This window comes from Lissotriton helveticus, chromosome 12 (genome assembly GCF_964261635.1).
Source record: "Lissotriton helveticus chromosome 12, aLisHel1.1, whole genome shotgun sequence".
Lineage (NCBI taxonomy): Eukaryota > Metazoa > Chordata > Amphibia > Caudata > Salamandridae > Lissotriton > Lissotriton helveticus.
The window spans coordinates 343,411,311-343,431,486 of NC_136073.1; positions in this window are offsets into that span (position 1 = coordinate 343,411,311).

A 20,176-nucleotide genomic window follows, 5' to 3' on the forward strand; every position below is an offset into this window, starting at 1 on the left:
TGCCCTAATAGAATGTGTTGTTATGTATGGGCAATTGCTTACAAAATGCTTAAAATATTTCACAATGTGTCGTGCATCTCCGAAAAGCAACTGTGCAGAAGCTGCTGTAGCTTTCTTAAAAGTGGGTTGATGGTATGCACTTTATCTGTGAAGTTCTGTATTTCAATTTGCCATGAATGTATTATCTCTAGTCATGCCACTGTGAATTTGCAGCCTTAGTTCATTATGTATGTTAGAAATGTGTATAAAAACCCTTGGTTTTGGGGAGAGGCATAAGATTTTCCTTTTCCACCAGAGACTACCTGATTTATCAGTGACTTACACTTTTCTGTTAGAGATTATGTTGGTTTCCTTTGTGATTCTGACACTTGTATTTTGGGTAATTTTTCTTTTCTACTAGAGGCTCTGGTAATTATTTACAATCCCATTGTGTTGCCGGAACGTCACTTTTTTTGATGGTCCGGCAGTGCACAGTGCAGAGCCATATCAACGAGATTATGGAAAACCACCCTGCATTGCTTTTCATAGCCTCGAAGATATGGTGTAAGGCAACATAGCAGGAGTCTCTGTGGTGCCTCACACTGCCATTGGGAGGTGTGTCAAGGGCAGGGCCGGACTGGCCATAGCGGGCACCGGGCAATCCCCCGATGTGCGGCACGGGTGGGGGCCGGTTTTGGGCCACTTGGGGCCGTTTTTGGTACAGGGCCGTTTTTGCAGCATAATCGGCCCTGTACCACAATCGGCCAAAATCCGGCCCCGGCAAAGAGCTCGGCGGCACCTCCTAACCCCCCCCCCCCACCCCCCCACCCCCGACTGGGGAGGGGGGGGCAACCACTTTGCCAGGGCTGGTTTTGTTATTCCCTCTTCATGTTGCCAGTCCAAGTCAGGTTGCCTACACAAAAATGGCCCTGCACCCTTCAAGTATTTAACTCAATGTTTAATGGAGTTCGTAGCAATATTCGTATCATAGGTAATTTCTAGATGATCAGTTGTTTTTCCAATTAAATCCAATGAAGGCTCTTCAGTTTAAAATGTGTTCTTTATTCAGATTTCTTTATAAAACGAATAGCCAACGCGTTTTGTCTGTTACCGGACTTCTTCAGGGCTATAAAAATACAAATCACAAAAGTTCTATTTACAATGGTGCGGACACACAATTTAAAAACATATTACAAGAAAACCAGATTTTTGTATAAAATTATGTCGGTCCGCAGTACCCTATACACAGTAAATTCTTTTCTGGGAAAACATTCCTGCCAACCAGTTATATAAATACCCAGTGATCGAGAACAAACACTAGAACAAAAGTATTGCTTGTTAAAATTACAGACAGTTAGGACTCACATTTGTCTACCCAATGACAAAAAATTGAAATAACACTTCATATGAAAAAATATATATATTTGGTACCTTTTGATTTCATTATAGTAGTCATAATTCAGATCTTTACATACTGAAAAAAGCCAGTCAATCTGTAAATAGAATGATGCCCATAGTTATACAACAATAAGAACTATTACTCAGAGAGAGTTTCAAAAAAAGGTATGTGGTATTATTCATACACCCTCCCTTTTCTTGTTGCCAGTCCAGGTCAGGTTGCCTAACAAAACTATAGTTTCAATCTCAGCCTTACAGGATAGTGGCACTAGCGACCTCTACTTGGATGAATCATGGACGAAGGTGAATAATCTTTCATGTGTCCTAAAAGGATCACTGGAGCAAGTCCAAACTGTGGAAGGAACTCCTTTGGTCTCCAGACCAGTCAAATAAATTAACATTCCTTTATGGTTGGTTTTTAGTATCCCTCAAGAAATTCTCTATTTTGACCTTCTTTCTTCACCAAATCATACCATCAAACTGGGAATTGCTTGGTTAATTCTCCACAATCCATACATCAATTGGGAGAGCAGAACAATTTCATTATCCTCACAATATTTTCATCATCACTGCTATTCCTCTGATAAATATTGGACTCCTAAAATATGAAGATCCAGCAATCAGCTAGATTATGAAAATAATAACGCTATCAGCAATGTTCCAGAGCAATATTCCAATTTTTCTGAGCTGTTTGAAAGGCCCAAATAACAGTGCTTACCAGTCTATTAAGAGTATGACTGTGGCATTCCAACTGAGCCAGAAGAAACTGTTCCCTTTGGAAGGGTGTACTCACTTTCTGCATCTGAAAAGGAGACAATATTTGGAAGAGAATCTACGTAACAGACTCATCAATTGGTCCAAGTCCCAAGCTGGGGCTTCAATATTTTTTTATCTTCAAAAACTCAAATTAATTAAGACCATGCATAGATTATAGGGACTTGAACAAGGTAACTATCAAAGACCGTTATATAATACCCTTGCTCAAGAACATATGAATAAGGGGAGCGGCCATCTTCACCAGAGTGGATTTTCTTGGTGCTTAGCATCTCATGAGCATAAGGGAGGATGACGAATGGATGCCTGCCTTGAGAACTCTTTTTTGTCATTATGAGTAGCACATCATGCTCTTTGGGCTGAGTAAAGCTCCGGCAATTTTCTAACCATTTATGGATACCCTATTTGCTGACATCTTGAATGAACACATAGTGATTTATCTAGATGATCTCCTCGTCTTTTCCAAGTATCCAGTGGACACACAATTCCCATGTTGGCCAAGTATTGGGAAGATCACTGCAAAACCTTCTATATTGTAAGTTGGAAAAGTGTGAGTTTGATCAAACCCAAGTTGAATACGTGGGCTTCTGGCTGAATAGCTAAGGGATATTGATGGATCCTAAAAGGATATTGCAATATTGGAATGGCCAACCCCTACTACTGTTAAAGGAATTCAATGCATTCCTATTTTTGTCAGCATTTACTGCCAATTCCTACCTGATTTTGTGCTTCTTAGTAGCAATATAACGCAAGTGCTTAAAAAAGAAATGCTTGGTCCTGGTTGGGAGATGAAGCCTTCAGTAAAACTGCCTTTTACTCAAGCACCCATTTTTCATCATCCAAATCCTACTCAGAAGTTTATAGTGCAGATTGATGCCTCAGACAGAGCTGTTGGTGCTGTCCTGATTCAACTTCAGGAAGATGACGGGTTTGAACACATTGTCTTATTTATCCCATATATTGTCAGACACTGAAAGAAACTATTCAGTCCTAGAAAGGGACCTCCTGGCAATTAAATTAGCCTGGACTGAGTGGAAACATCTGGTGGTGATGGGAGAGAAAAAGCCATTTAAAATACAAACTTACTACCGTAATCTACATTGTTCAAGGAATATGCCATGTAGGAAGAGCTATCAAGTTATGTGGGCTTATTTCTTTAATCATTATGATTTCAACGTTAACTATATTCCCAGTTCTTGAAATGTTCAATCTGATGGTCTCTCCCAAAGATACCCTAAAGCATCTCTAGTTTTTTAGCACAATATGTTTCATCTCAAAAGATAATTGGGGTTGCACAATCTTTTATTGATAAGGTGCAGGTGCAGGTGCAGGCAGATTGAATTACAAAGAATGGGAATCATTATGTGGCATTATCCAAAAATGTGGAAATCTTTTCTTTAAGGAAAAAGCTGTATTTATTTCATCTCAAGACCTTAGGCTTAAAGTATTCATATATCTACCGTGAATGGTCACAGGGGCATATGATATACTCTGGAACTGATTGTTCATTCCTTCTGGTGGCACACTGTTCGAAAGGATACAGAGAATTATGTAACAACTTGTCCAACATGTGCTCAGAATAAGTCCTCACATGCTCCACCTGCTGGGTATATTTAACCCCTGCCGGTTCCTCTTGAAGCATGGCATACTGTTACTACTGACTTTATTGTGGCCTGACCACCCTCAGAGGGAAACACCCTAATTATAGTAACTGTTGATTCATTTCATAAGATGGCCCCTTTTACGGCACTGAAAGACCATCCATCTGCTCAGGAATTAAGTCAAATCTCCTTGAGAGAGATATTTCGGTTACATGGATTACCCTGCATTATCATCTCAGGCCAAAAGGCTCAGTATGTTTCTCGCATCTGGAAGTCCTTTTGTGAAACACTTCACATTGACCTGGCCTGGTCTTCTGATTTCCATCCCTAGACAAATGGTTAGACTGAATGACTTAATCAAGGGCTCAAACAAAATCTTTCTTTTATTTGTAACTCAACTCTGAGTGATTGGTTCTTGTATATGGCATCAGCTGAATTTTCTTACATTTACATTCACAGTGCTACCCACACTTCACAATTTTTTTTATCTACATGGTCTTCATCTGCATTAATTCCCATCTATTTTGCCGCCTTTCTCCATGGTTCAGGCAGATGCCAGATTTTTCCAACATTTAAGCACAATCAGACACAAGGTTCTCGTCAATTTTTAAGTGTCCAAACATAAGATGAAACATTTTGCTGATTCCCACTGGGTTCCTGCCCTTACTTATAAAATAGGAACTAAGGGGCTCATTAGGATGGCAGTCGTAGACACATGCTAGGTGCTGGCAGTGGCGGAAAATGTCTTTTTCCGCACTCCATTGGCGGTCCGCGCGTTCACCATATTACAATGGACAAACATAGCCCATTACCCGTCCGCTGCCGGGCTCCGTGATCCGCCAGAATGTCCCTTCCACAACGGTGGCAGTAGGAGCCAAAAGAGAAACAGTGCCGTGCGGAATGACGTCCCGTCCGCCGGACAAATCACGATGCCCCAAACAGCCCATCACACTGCAGCGGAGAATCCAGCCACCCGGGGACGGTAGAAGCACTACTGTGGAAAGCGAAACTGCAATCCTGGTCACCACCACGCCGTCCTGACCGCTATGGATCTAGCTCTTCAAGCCCTTCCGCTGCTGTACCTCATCCACTACCAGCAAATTAGACATCGCCGTGGTCAACACCCCAGGTACGTTAAAACACATCTCTGCATACAACCACAACACACAACTCCTGTGCTGAAATACGGTTCCTGTCCACATAAGACACTTTGGGGGGACCGGAATAAATCCCCCAGTGTACTCACACATGTCCTGTCTGCAAGAAATCCACACCTTCACATCCGGGTCAACCCATCAATCGTGAAATTACTGCAATGTCTCGGCAAGTCACTGCAGCAGTGAAGACGCAGGAAAACATGCAAACAGTGTACTAGGCAGGGCCTGCGCCAGGCATAGGCATTCTGAACAGATTCACGGGGCTCCACTTGCACCCTACCCACAGTACGCTTCCCACACCCATTTGGGCACATGCTGTGTGCCCCTCCTGTACCCCCTGCATAATTTACCACCCATGTGTGGCTAGACCTCGCACCTCACACATCAAAGGGCAAGGTAGCTTGACTGGGAAGGTGGGGGTGAAGATGAACACCCTGCACTGACGATCAGAGGCTGGATAACCCCTCTCCTCACACCTACCTTCCACTCATGTGAATCAAACTGAGTATAATTAAGAAATGAAAACTCACACTATGAACAACCACTGAACTGTTCACACTGCCTGTCAAGCCCCTCAGAAAGATCCCACACTGACACTCTGCCACATACATTTAGCAGAGGTCAGCAGCAATGGAGGACAATACATGTTCTAGCCTAAAGTGAAGTGGACATTGCTGGAAAGCCATGGAGTAGGCCACATAGCATGTATACACCACATGCAAGAGGAGGAACATATCACACCACACTTAGGCCCTCAAACAGACATTGGTGGCACAGTACGTGAAATTAAACCACAGTGACCTTTGTGCAACAACTCCCCGATACATCAATGATCAATACATCGATACATCAATGCAAGCCATGCATAGGCACAGGAATGATAGGAAGTGTCGGACGTCATACAGTGACCAGCCACACATCTGTGTCAACTTACTTCACATCTGTATGCCATCAGCACAACACACATGGCTCATTGTCACACACCCTGACTGTCAAACACAAGTAGGACCTTCACACATGCCACTCATATACACACCTTACACCTGCAACACTCAACACCTGTGAGAAACACACATAAGGGTGCTAATGAAGTCCTGTGAGCTCTATTCCCACACCCTGTGGTGCAACTACAAATGTCAGACTCACACTCAGGGATGCCTGAACCAAGGCTGACCCAAAAACAATATCCAAACACAAATCTCACAAACAACATCCACAGTAGTCCAACAAGCCCAGCCATCTGCAGACAAACAGTGAGAAGGCAATGTGACCCTAGACAGAACAGGAATATACAACATTGGCACTAAGGCCCAATGGGCAGACACCATACCCCAACACAAACAAGAATTGCCTCCTCAAAAACAATCATGAACAATAACTGGGATCAAGGGGACAAATCAGCTAACACATATGTGAACATGGTGTCATAGCAAACCACAGGGATGCGCATGCACAAACCTGACAAGTAACAGGCCAATAATAGGAGGACAAACCACTATTGTGCACTCAAAACAAGTTCATGAGCATGAATCCACATTGCTGCATGTAACATACACACAGGAAATGCACACTACACATGCAACACACATATGAATGTATCACAATGTACAAACTACTCACACACAATGTCATGCAAATAGAACATCACACACACACAACATTGCACCTGTCAGTAAAAAGAGCCAACACAGGCCAAACACTGCATACATCCACAGATGCACATACCAATCCATCACATAGCAAAATCAGCTGGACATCAGGGGGATGACCACCAAGCAAGTACAAGGCAACATACACTGACAGCACTGCATGCATACCAAACTGTGTGTGCACAACTACAAAACCAGTAGCACACATATCTGAGTGCCCTACCATGAACTCCACCAACACAAATCATCAAAGCACACAGATAAAATCACACTCAGGAAGGGCAGCAGTACCTCAGCAAACACACCTACAGCTTAGCCTTCATCCACAGATGCACAACTCAGGGAAACCCAGATGCAAACAACATGACTAGAGGACTGTGCTGCTCAAACATATGCACTGTACATGAGCAACCATTACTGCAAACTTGTAGAAGAAAATATATGAAACTAATTGTGAAACTGCCCTGAGTGGCACATTGCTCCTGTACACAGATCATCCTCACACAGTATAGTGTCACACTATGAAGTGGTGGGGAGGCACACACTGGCAAGGCATGGGGTGGAAGACATGAGACTGAAGTGGTGTGTACATCAGTATTGGACAGGTGAGGAGTGTACAGTCCACAAACACATAGAGGAGTTCCTCACAAAGTGTAGGCATCAGAAGCACCTATGGGGGATGGTATGGGTCAAGTGACAGCAATGCATGAGAACACTCACAAATAATGTCAGTGTGGCTGCGCAGGTCAGCACAGTGAGCACAAACAGAAACAAGACACATGGCTGATCAATAAAGAACAACACAGACTTTGCAGTCACACACTCTGCATACCCACAACTGGCAGCAACAACAAGTAGGTGTCTCCCAGGAGTGCAAGGAGACACAGACACACTGCACAGTGCTAAACCTACAACTCCCACATGTGCCCATAATCTGAAGCACATGGCTGACAATTTAAACATACAGGCACGTATTACCTGGGTCATACATGTGTGTAGTTGGCATTGCAGGGGCATACACACATCAACACTACTGACAGACCATTCACACTGTATGACTACTCAAGTGCACACATTCTAATGTACCCATGTGACTGTGAACATAGGCACACACAAGCTGACTACACACCAACTTTGCTGTGGCCACAGCAAGAAAGAGCTCACAGAAATGCCGGAACCTGGTCAAACCACAAGTAATCCTGTGGATAGCATTCACCTCTTTACTGGTATTGCATCCTGACATGACATGTTTACAGTTTAGCAAACCTGAGCACAAAATGATTAGGAGAAGAGTAGACCATCACAAACAATCATCATTTCACCCTCAAGTCTCAGACTGAAGAAGAAAAAAAGTGCCTGTTACCTCTGGAAACCTCTGAAAAGAGTAAAACAAGCAATCAGCAATGTGAAAGTGGCATACGGAGCATGTGTCACATGAACCGATACCCATACATAAAACCTTCTATTTAGAAAGGACATTGACAAAGCAGGCAATTTATTACATAATACATAGATAGGCATCAAAAGGGACAAACAGCCAGGCAATTGGCCAGTACAAATTCAAAGTATGCACATGTGTGCGTGAGAAACTGCACAGGGAATGGGCATCCAAAGTGACAAAGAGCAAGCCCATTGGCCAGTCCAAATTCAAAATATGTACATGTGTGCATGGGAAACTGCACAGTGAATGGGCATCCACAGTTTCAAACAGCAAGGCCATTGGCCAGTACACATTCAAAGTATGTATATGTTTACATGAGAAACTGCACAGGGAATGGGCATTCAAAGTGACAAACAGCAAGGCCATTGCTCAGTCCATAGTTCAGTTGCGCACATGTGTGCATGAGAAACTGCACAGGGAATGGGTAACACCGTCCACTGCCATGGCATTCACCACAGCTCCGTGGATACAATTGGCAGTCCAAGCACCGCTGTGGGAGAGATGGTGTTGGGAGGGGGACTTTGCCTCAAATTTGCTGTCAGTTGAACTGGTAGGTTGTCAGGGCCAGTTGGAGGACTGGACCTGGGAGAGGGAGGACCAGCTGAGGTAGAGGCATCAGTGGCTGTGGGAGCCTGAGGGCTGTTTGGACCGGGTGGCATGGTGGCACTGGAGGAAGAGACATGCTGCTGTGAGACACTGTGTGTGAAGGTGAATGTTGAGGGCTGGGTCTCAACTTCTTGGGGATTCGATAAACCACAATTGTCTTGGCTGGAGTGGAAGTAAAGTGGGTACAACAGCCTTACTCTCCACCAAAGGTGTATTTGGTGCAGGTGCCTCTCCCCTTGGGTATTAGCTGGATCTGGTGGTATGCGTGAGGTGGCCTTGCCTTTTCCCCTCCATCCCCTGTTGTCCAGGTGAACCCCCCCCCCACTTTGCCCTCCTGTCCCAGCTTCACAGGGGTGTGGGTGGGAGTTGAAGTTGTGGGTGAATGTTCCTTATAGAAGTGTTTGTGCTGAGTCTTTGCAGGCACCAGGTTCACAGCAGACAGGGTAACTGTTTGTTGGTCTGTGGGAGCAGGTGTGGGGATAGGAATGCCCTTGGATGGGGGTGATTTGGATGAATGTGAGGTTGAGGCCTGCTTCTTGGCCTGATGCCCTGAGTGTCCCATGATGGGCTTTTGCCTGTGCGCTCCTGTATGCCTGTTTTGTATTTTGGGGATGGTGTCTGTGGTCTGGGCAGCTTGGAGTGCTCCTTTTGTGTGCTGCATGTGGAGGACTTGGTGCCTGAGAACTGTGGCGTGTGGGCACTCTCATCAGGGTGCCACTGGTAGGGTGGTTGTTGAAGGGACTGGAGCTGGACTGGGAGCCTGTGACAACTGAATGGATGCCATCACTGTGGAGGCAAAGACTGGACAGTTCGGTGTAGCCCACCCACATCAGAATGAATGCCCTCCATTAAGGCAACTACCTGTGCCAACTTCTTGAAATGATCCTGGAAGGCATTCAGGAGAGCAGCCTGACCCACAAGCAGCTGGCGCAAAAGGTCCACCTTCCCCACACTTAGGGAAGCATGGGAGACCGGGGCAGGGGCAGTGGTACCTGGGGGGAAGGGGACTCTACCCTTCCTAGTGCTGCGGGCACAGACAACACTGTGCCCTCTAACACCGAGGAGTCACAGTTGGAGTCTGATGGTGTTGAGGTTGGTGTTTCCAGTCGGGATTCATCCAGGGCACTCCTGTCCCCCACTGAGGCGCTGGTCACATAAGTGTCAGTGAGCTCAAGTATAGCAGTTGTGCCATAAGCTTCCCTACTGGTTTCGGTCCCCTGTCCTTCCGTGCCCTCAGTAGATGCTGCAAGAGGCAGAGACATGGGATCAGTACAGTGCTATACTCACAAACATCAAGCAAAGCACAAACATAGAAAATTGTACCCCCATGTTGCCATCCACCATGTGCAGTCAGCATGTGCAACCTTTATGCAATCATCAGAGATGCATGGAAACATGCATAGTTGATATCAATGTACCCTGTGATGTTAACACAGCCAAATAGCTGGCCTGTGCTTCCTTGTAACCTAACATACTTTCTATGTAAGCATACCTACATGCCTGTAGGTGAGATGCATATACATCTCCACATGTTTCCTCAGACACATATGGAGTCACTTAAAGGGTACACCACAGATAAAGACTCCCAAATGTCTTTTTGCAATCACCATGAGCTCCTGCTATCAACCATGTTGTGCTTTGAAGCACAACTACAGTTGCACATTGGTGCCAGCAGTGTAGTTGGCACAAATTTTAAGTTGTGCACAGCACACACCCATAAATTCACACTAACATGATGCTCACTGCTGTTCACTGCCAGGTGATGTCTATGACACTCATACTGCAGCATATGTCACCAGGCCATATCTCATCTTGCAATGTCAACGGTCATTGTATTAAACACATGAGAAACTACATGTAGCAAAAATGCATAACAGCTCCACTCAACACAGAGGCCATTTCAAAGCCATTGCATCACACTAGCGACATCACAGAGCTCCACCCTGGCTCAGGGTTGGGATTCATGCAGTCTCTCACACCCGAAGTCACACTTTGCACAACACTCACCCCCAACGTGCTGCTGATGGGCCCTCAAGCGTCCATCCAGCTCTGGCTGTGTCACTGCCAAGATGTGGGCTATTAGTGGTGTCATGCTCCAGTGCGCCAACCTGCCACTCCAAGGGATCACCCCCAGCGTCATCTCTGCCATGTTTTTGCTCAGCCGGCAGATGTCATCCCACCTCTTGTGACAATGTGTGTGCCGTCTGTTGGAGACACCCAGAGCCCGCACCTTGCGTGCAATGGCCCTCCAAATGGCCTTACGCTGGTAGACTTTAAGCTACAGGCATGGTCTCAGTACAGGAGCATGAAAAAAACATAGCCCACCAATACATTAATGTTGAGCAGAGGCCATACAGCATGACACGTAGTACACTAGCATCAGATAATCTCATAGAAATGTATACATGTATGAAAATGGATATAATACCTGGCAATCTCATACACATGCAGAGTGCCAGCACAGACACCGATGTGGAGAAGACCCTCATCAGTGATGCAGAATGTGAGTGAGCAATACAAACAATACATTTGAAATAATGTTTTCGGGCAGACTCACTGTGTCCAACACTACACACCCCTCTATGTCCTTGGCCAGTGAATAGCTACCTGTGTCGTGGAGGTCATATTTAGGGCCATGAACTTACATTCTCACACTCTTCTCACAAGGTGTAGGCCTGTCTTGTGCAATCCTAAGGAACAAGATAGATCATTGAGAAATAGGGTGGCGGACAACACATATGTTTAACTCAGTCCATTTACAGATGGTTGCTTGTTGCATTGGGCAGTTTCTGTGCAGGCCAGGGGGACTCGCACTGAGGTCAAACGTGGGCAATCAGAAGACTTCCAATGCATGTACAATATGAGAGGGCAAACAGTGCCTACACTTGCAAGACAGAACACATAATGAAAACAATGGAAGGATGATATTTACAAATTACATTTATCTGACATGTCCAAGGTGAATTACCACCAAGAGTTTTACACACAGGCATTTCACTCTTGTGCATAATGCACACATATCCATGGGGGCAATATGAAAACTGTACACACATCCTTCAGTTCCCTCTGGACGAAATACATTGGTGAATGTGAACCCACGGACACTTATGTTAATATTAATTGAGAGTGCAGAAAGAAAGGTGTGCAAATTGCAAGGTGAGATGGATACCTTGGAGAAGGAGATCAGGGACATCATCCTGAAAGATGGGATGGCCAAAAATTATGCTATCCTTAAGGATGTATTGTTGAATCATCAGAAAGCAATAAAAGATAGAAAATCTAGACAACTGAAACGTAATGAGATTGATTATAAAACTGGGAGAATCTTCACCTATGAGAGAAAATATGATTTTCTAATCTAAATTGGCACCAGACAGAATATTACATCTAGGGTAAATAATATCTCTATCTCCTCGAGTTCTACCTCTTTGAGCGCTCTAGCCTCTAGTGATAGCGAGGTGGAGAATGGCACTAACCCACTAGTGTCCTCTTTTTTACTGGAGGTACGTACTGTCCGCAGAGGGAACAGAACCCAAGGCATTCGGGTAGGGGCAGATCCAAAACCCGCAGAGGCCAAAGGGGTAGACAAAGAAGACTACAGGAAAAAGCTCAGATTAGGCAACGAGAGGAACAAGTATGAACTTTGGGTAATAATCTACAAGTGATTAATCTCTCGACCAAGGAACTGAACACTGACATGATCTCCCTATTGGGTAAGGGGCTGTGTTACAACCCATGAGAATTGGGTGATTTGTGCAAATTGAAGGTGGACCTGTTTAAATTTGAAAGGGGGCTGAAGTTAAAAAGTTTTTGCATGTAATCCAACTGTGAATAAAAGAGTCTCCAATACAGTATTGGGTAATATGTGTGGTGTCCCAAGCATACAAGATATACAGGCTACTAGACTCTTGCTTTCAATCACTGAGGTAGAAGATTCTCCATATTCCATGACCCGCCTTCTTGGTGAACTTGACATTAATATGGATTTAACTATATGTAGTGGTCTAAAGAACAAATCCAAATGGACGCCCACGCTTCCGGGTGGTAATGCCATAAACACGTTTTATAAAAGAGTTCTCCAAGACCTGAATGACCAAGATTGTAATCATAGAAGGTATAGGAATAAAAGATTTGTTAATGACAACCTTAAAGTAGGGGAACGACAGGCTCTAAGAACTTTGTGCAATGACAGTGACATATTGATTAGAGAGGCGGACAAGGGAGGAAATGTTGTCATCATGAATAAGGCAGACTATAACAATGAGGTCATGTCTCAATTAAATGACTGTACCTGTTATTAAAGGATAGCCCATAATCCCATGGGGTCTTTGTGTACTCTGATTAACAAACACCTGGCAGATTGGCACACCTCAAAGGCTTAAGACCTACTTATCCTTGCCTGTACACTTTGCCAAAAGTTCTTAAGTAACAGGATTTCCCACCAGGCCGACCGATTGTATCGGGCATTGGTGTCCCAACCGAGAAACTTTCGGAATATGTTGATCTCTTCCTGGGCCCATTGGTACGCAACTTGTCCAGCTATATACAAGACTCGACACACATATTGAGCCTTCTTGCAGACCTAGATTGGCAGTTAGGAATGTTTTAGCAACCCTTGACCTGGTGTCACTGTATACCAACATCCAACCGATACTGGCTCTAGAAGCCATAACACGGATGCTGAACAATAGGCCGGCTGCACAATGGCTACATAATGAAATGCTAGTCAAGATGATGCATCTTATTCTGCACAACAATTTCTTTTTGTTTGACAACAAGTGGTACAAGCAGATAAGGGGCGTCACAATGGGGTCGAAATTTTCCCCCTCTTTTGCCTGTCTATTTATGGGTTGCCTGGAATATGACTGGATCTGGGTCGATAGGGGAGCACCATGGATTGACCGCATAATGTTTTAGGGAAGGTACATTGACGATTGCCTTTTACTGTGGTCTGGCACCCAATTAGAATTAGAACAGTTCAGTCACTACCTCAATATCAATAACTATGGCAGTTCACCATAGAGTTCAGCATTACGAATATCAATTTTCGAGATATTGAACTGTATATCGAAAATGACAAGCTCAAGAGCCGTTTATACAGGAAAAGTACGTCCTGAAATTCTATTTTACATGATGACAGATACCATCCAAGCCATCAAATCAGCTCCATTCCTTATGGTGAGTACGTCAGGGCCAGGCACAATTGAAGTGATGAGACTGAATTCGAAAAATGCATCAAAGACATGAACACAAGATTTCAGAAAAGAGGATATTCAACAACTCAATTAAATAGAGCTGAAAAAAGAATCTCTAGAGTGAAAAGAGAAGAAACACTTCTATCTAAAGACAAACACAGCACGAGCAACGAGACGATTCACATGGTAACTGATTTCAATGAGTTGAGCCACCCTTTACGGAAAAGTCTAAAGAAACATTGGGGAATACTTCGGGCCGACAACAGTTTGGCGAGCTGCATTTCTAAACAGCCACAGATCACCTTTAGGAGAGGAAGGACCCTAAGGAGTAGACTCAGCCCAACAGTACCCAGGACCACAGTGACAGACACTTGGTTCACCCCTCTCACTACTGGCTTCCACAAATGTGGTTTCTGTGGTGTATGCAGGTGGGCAAAACACAAGGTCAAATCATTTAAGGGATGGAACAATAAAACATATGAGATCAGAACCAATATTAAATGCACGACTAGGTTTGTAATCTATGTGATCGAGTGCAAGTGCGGCAAACAGTATGTGGGCAGCACTATTAGACCTTTGAAAGAAAGAATTGACGAACATGTCAGGGCCCTGCACCAGCAAGATGTCAGGTACCCAGTAGCTACCCATGCCACATCCTGCACTTCACAAGGCAAATGCAAAGAATTCAGTTTCTTTGGGATTGAGCATATTCAACAAAGTCTGCGGGGTGGTAACAGAGAGCTTCACCTTCGGAGAACAGAAGCGATGTGGATTATGTGTTTTTACACAGTTGAGCAGGGGCTGAATTGACTTAGAGATGCAATATTTTTGGGGGGAATAGGTGGTACTGGACCAGGAACTCATACTTTTCCATCTATGTTGTGTCTGATGAGTATGAATTATTTGCGAGATGAGTATGAGATGAGTATGAATTATTTGTGAGACACAAATTGAAGTGGATATACTTGTAAGCATGTGTGGAACGTACTACAGTCACTAACATGGATGCATATGACACTTTGTATTTATTTGTTGTATATGGTGAGTAGATGCTGTAAACTCCCATAATGAACACCACTGACAATGTTTTTCTTGCAGTTGACATACGTGATAGTACCAATATTTACCGATCGGTGCATTGAATCATACTGTGTACTGGAAATTGCACCTAGAGATATGAGTGTCTTACTAAGCACATCTTAGTCAGGCTTGTAATATGGACTGTTCTATGTGTACCATGATTTGTTTGTCGCTGAGTAAGCCTTTAATTTCATGCTCCCTCAGTCGCAACTAAGGTTATTAGATTTACTGGGATTTATATTTTGTTCTTATATAGACCTAATACTTTTCTTTTTCTTCTTCTGGATTATTATCACTAGGAATTCAGCAATGTACTTGGTCTCCTTCATTACAATTCAATGTTGTCCGCTTTATCTTCGGGTAGTACTACACCCGCCATACGCCACTACATTGCACGCCTATGGGGTGATAATGACTCACCTAACCTCTTCAATTCTACCCAGCGCATTGCTGGGTTAGTATGGCAAGATGGAAAGACTATGTTTCATTCTCACGCTGAGCCATGTGACCGCATTCTTGTCTAGGGACACTGTTGTGCCCGTGTAATAAATGATATATTTTTCTTTGCCTCTACATAGGCCACTTCATTTTTTATTACACCACTACGCCTGAACTCGCTCTCAGCAAAGTAAGTCTTTTGACGGTCTCGAGGATTTCCGTGACCGGTTACTTTGGGATCGGCACTTAATGCCATGTGACCACATTCTTCCTATTTTCTGATACACCTCCCCCTCTTTTTATACTCCATAGATGTTCAAATTGCACTCACACGTGCATTAACGGTTTTGATTGTGCACTGAAGTTATCCTCTTCACGTGAGTTATATGCGTATACCTTATTATCGTATCCAGTCATGTATTTATTTTATGAATACTCTTGATATTGATCTTCCCGAGTGTGAACTTACTTTGTCACACTATTTCAGGGAACAGTTTCTATTGTGAGGATTCCATAATTTTACTTGTAGTGGCGTCAGAATTTACTTTCTTCCAACTATTAGGTAAGACACCCTGAAGATTCTTACAAACTGTTTTTGGACTAGATGATGATCTAGCAGGGTATTAGAGTGACTTTATACTTTCCAGCTGATTTCAGACGGGGGGTGCACTAGGACACTCCAGGTGAGGGATCTAGTCCCATATACCAAGATTAGGTATCAATTGGAACACTTGTCAACACTCGTATTCTTCCCTATCCCTGCGAAAGAGGGGTATGGTCTGGTAACTCAATATGATGCTCTTCATACTGCGCTATTATTCTGATTCACTCCCATGTTTTGTGGCTCCATTCCTCCGGTACCTCACCATTATCTGTACTCGCATTACATTTACTGCGTGGTACTTTTTGGGCAGTATATGCACTTGCTTAATTAATTTCTGAGTTAAACCCATGTTTTCTTCTTACGAGGCCACATTTGTGTTTTTTTCCCTTTAACCAGCAGCTTATACTTGATTTTGGATTGACCACTGTGTTACCCTGATTTTGGACCTACTACTGTTCCACCCAGAATAATATACCCTTACCGGGTTGGAATTATCACCGGCTTTGGGGTAAGGACTGGCACCTTTGCTCCAGTCGCCGTCTTCCAGATGGGGACTTCTATGTTGCAATTATCCCCATCACCTGATTGAATAATAATTTTAATTACCCCATTTGTCTTCATGTCTACTTTACATTAGATTCCACTGATCTTGAATTCAGCCACAGAGGTACACCCTTAGTGTTTTACTTCATTGCCTTTTCCTTGTTTCTTCTTACTTGTCCATAGATATGTGGTGCTTACTACTTTCCGGACCTTGCGGATTTCACAAATCTATTGATGATTAGATTTCTGGTCGCTAACACATTCATGGGATTTTAATCGTAGTAATTCCATCCTAGATTGTTCGCCATCCTTTGCCCGTTGTGTATATATTTTGAATTCCTGTATTTGCCCAAATGTGTTAATTATTTATTTGACTCATTCAAATTTAGCATTTGAACTGCACCAAATGTTGTGGGTTTGTGCGTTTATTTTTAATGGTTTCCACGCGTGCTGGGTGATGTCTGACTTTCCCCTACTGGGAGACATGTGCTTGACAGACCTTGTCATTTGATACCTTGTTCTCAGGTCATCTCTTGTTTCATTTTCCAGCCCTGAAGAGTCGGAGAACACTGTTTTTCTGATGAAACACGTGTTGGCTGGCTGTGTGTTGTGCTTGATGACCAATTAGAGAAAGAAAAAGATTTCATCGTTGGATTAGTTGTTTTGCTTTTGAATAATGTGCACATTTGTGTTTTTCTATATTGAATGAGTGCGCAGGTCAGCTGCTATTGTTACTTGTGTTTGGGCTCTCCTGCACAGATTAAGGGGTTTTGAGGGTCTCCCCTTCCCTGTCAGCACCATACCATATTTGTGTTCACTCTAAAATCTTACGGAAATGCGAGTTGAGTGCCACTACTTCCTGTCCACTAAAATTGTAGCCATGGTTCATCATAATTTGACCACCGGTTTTTCCGCGGTGCCTGCAGACGGTTACTTTCCACTACTACGACGATCGGAATGCTTTTCCAACCGGCATCCTAATCGACCCCTAAGTTGTGGATATCCTCCATATTTCATCCTTGTCATTTTTCGCAAAACAAATTACAGCCCATATTTTATGGTCCCTTTAAAATTGTCCGCATGATCAACCCTGTGGCGTTTCGATTCCAGTTGTTACTATAGTTGAAGATCCATTAGTTTTTTTATTCCTCTCAATTGCAGCCATTTTGTTTGCATCATTATCATCTGAGTTTTTCTCAGCCTCCACCAGTTTTAGTGAATGATGTTCCTGAGTATGAAGTGTAGGAGATTTGTGATTCTAGATACTAACCAATGGTTACAGAGATGTTATAGTTAGGTTCACATTTAACCCACACAGAACCATAGAAATTCCCCAGTTATAGTTCTACTTACAGTTATGCGTATGTTAAGAAACTGAAACTCATGGCTTAAGGTGTTTTAACAAATGCAAAAACAACAATTGATGGACAGAATGCAGAACAATGTCATACATTCACCCCAGTACAGAGATCTGGGCCTAAATCCATCATTCTTTTGCTCACCACACCACCCCAATTCAGACATGGCCATATGCAAATCAGCCTTGACCCTGTGCCTCATGAGAACAGTCCAGCCCGAACTGCCAAGCCATGTCTTCCTTAGAACCAGAATCAAGCATCCTAGGACCGGTTTCTGGCTATCAGCCGTCTTCAGCCAGGATAGCTTGACTCCAGTGGTGTGGAGAGCACGGGACTCATGTCTGAGCATACCCGTCCCACTCGGGGTGACAAATGCAAAAACAGCAATTGATAGACAGAATGCAGAACAATGTCATGCATTCACCCCAGTACAGAGATCTGAGCCTAAATCCATCGTTTTTTTGCTCACCACACCACCCCAATTCAGACATGGCCATATGCAAATCAGCCTTGACCCTGTGCCTCATGGGAACAGTCCAGCCCGAACTGCCAAGCTATGTCTTCCTTGGACCGGAATCCAGCATCCTAGGATTCTGGCTATCAGCAGTCTTAAGCCAGGATAGCTTGACTCCAGTGGTGTGGAGAGCACGGGACTCACGTCTGAGCATACCCGTCCCACTCGGGGTGACAAATGCAAAAACAACAATTGATGGACAGAATGCAGAACAATGTCATACATTCACCCCAGTACAGAGATCTGGGCCTAAATCCATCGTTTTTTTGCTCACCACACCACCCCAATTCAGACATGGCCATATGCAAATCAGCCTTGACCCTGTGCCTCATGGGAACAGTCCAGCCCGAACTGCCAAGCCATGTCTTCCTTGGACCGGAATCAAGCATCCTAGGACCGGTTACTGGCTATCAGCCGTCTTCAGCCAGGATAGCTTGACTCCAGTGGTGTGGAGAGCACGGGACTCACGTCGAAGCATACCCTTCCCACTCGGGGTGGCAAATGCAAAAACAACCATTGATGGACAGAATGCAGAACAATGTCATACATTAACCCCAGTACAGAGATCTGGGCCTAAATCCATCGTTTTTGTGCTCACCACACCACCCCAATTCAGACATGGCCATATGCAAATCAGCCTTGACCCTGTGCCTCATGGGAACAGTCCAGCCCGAACTGCCAAGCCATGTCTTCCTTGGACCGAAATCAAGTATCCTAGGAATGGTTTCTGGCTATCAGCCGTCTTTTTCTACCACTTTGTTCGCCATAAGTTGGCAGGGTATGCTCAGACGTGAGTCCCTTGTTCACTTTGCCACTGGATTCAGGCAAGCCGGGCTGAGATGGCTGAAATGCCAGAAACCGATCCTCGGAAGCTTGTTTCCGGTCCAGGTAAGGCATGGCTTGGCAGTTCAGGCTGGACTGTTCCCATGAGGAACAGGGTCAGACTGATTTGCATATGGCCATGTCTGAACTGGGGTGGCAGAGTGGGCTAAAGAACGGTGATGGATTAAACCCAGATCTGTTGACTGGGTGTGAGTGTTTGATTGGTTCAGATGCTCCGTCCATCACCACCCCTTTTTGTACCATAAAGTGTTTTGACAGCACAAGATATAGGGCCAGATGTAGGGAGCCCAATACCGGTCGGTAACGGCCAAAATTACAGAATTTCGGCCGTTACCGACCGGTATTGGGCATTCGAGATGTAGGGGACAAAATGAAGGATTCTGTAATTTACCAAATCGGTAATTTAAGGGATCGGTAAATTACCGATTCCTTAAAATACCGATTCGGTAAATTAACGAATCCTTAATGTAGGGAGCCCTCAAGTGAGTGCACTTCTGAGTTAAGGATTCGGTATTTACCACCAACTAAAAGTTGGTGGTAAATATCGAAAACCTTGAAAAATCAAATTTGTGCTATTCCAAAAGTGCCATGTGGCAGACATACATGCCAATAGGGCATGTATGTATGCCAAATGTGCACCCATGCACTATTCGGGGGTGCAACAGGGTGTCAATGTGACACACTGCCACTCTTGTAGGTCTTCCCCCTATTACCGATTCGGTATTTACCGAATCGGTAATTCCAAATAATTCCTATGGGCCTCCAGGACCATAGGAATGAATGGGGCTTACCGGATCGGTAAATATCGATTCGGTATTTACTGAATTTTACCGATTCAGTAAAAATTTACCAATCAATACCTACAAACCATTTACCAATTCTGAAATACCGAATTGGTAAAATTCTGTATTTTAGAATCGGTACATTTGGATTACCTACATATGGCCCCCTGTGTCTTTGGATAAGAATAACTATAAGTATGACTATAACTGCAGA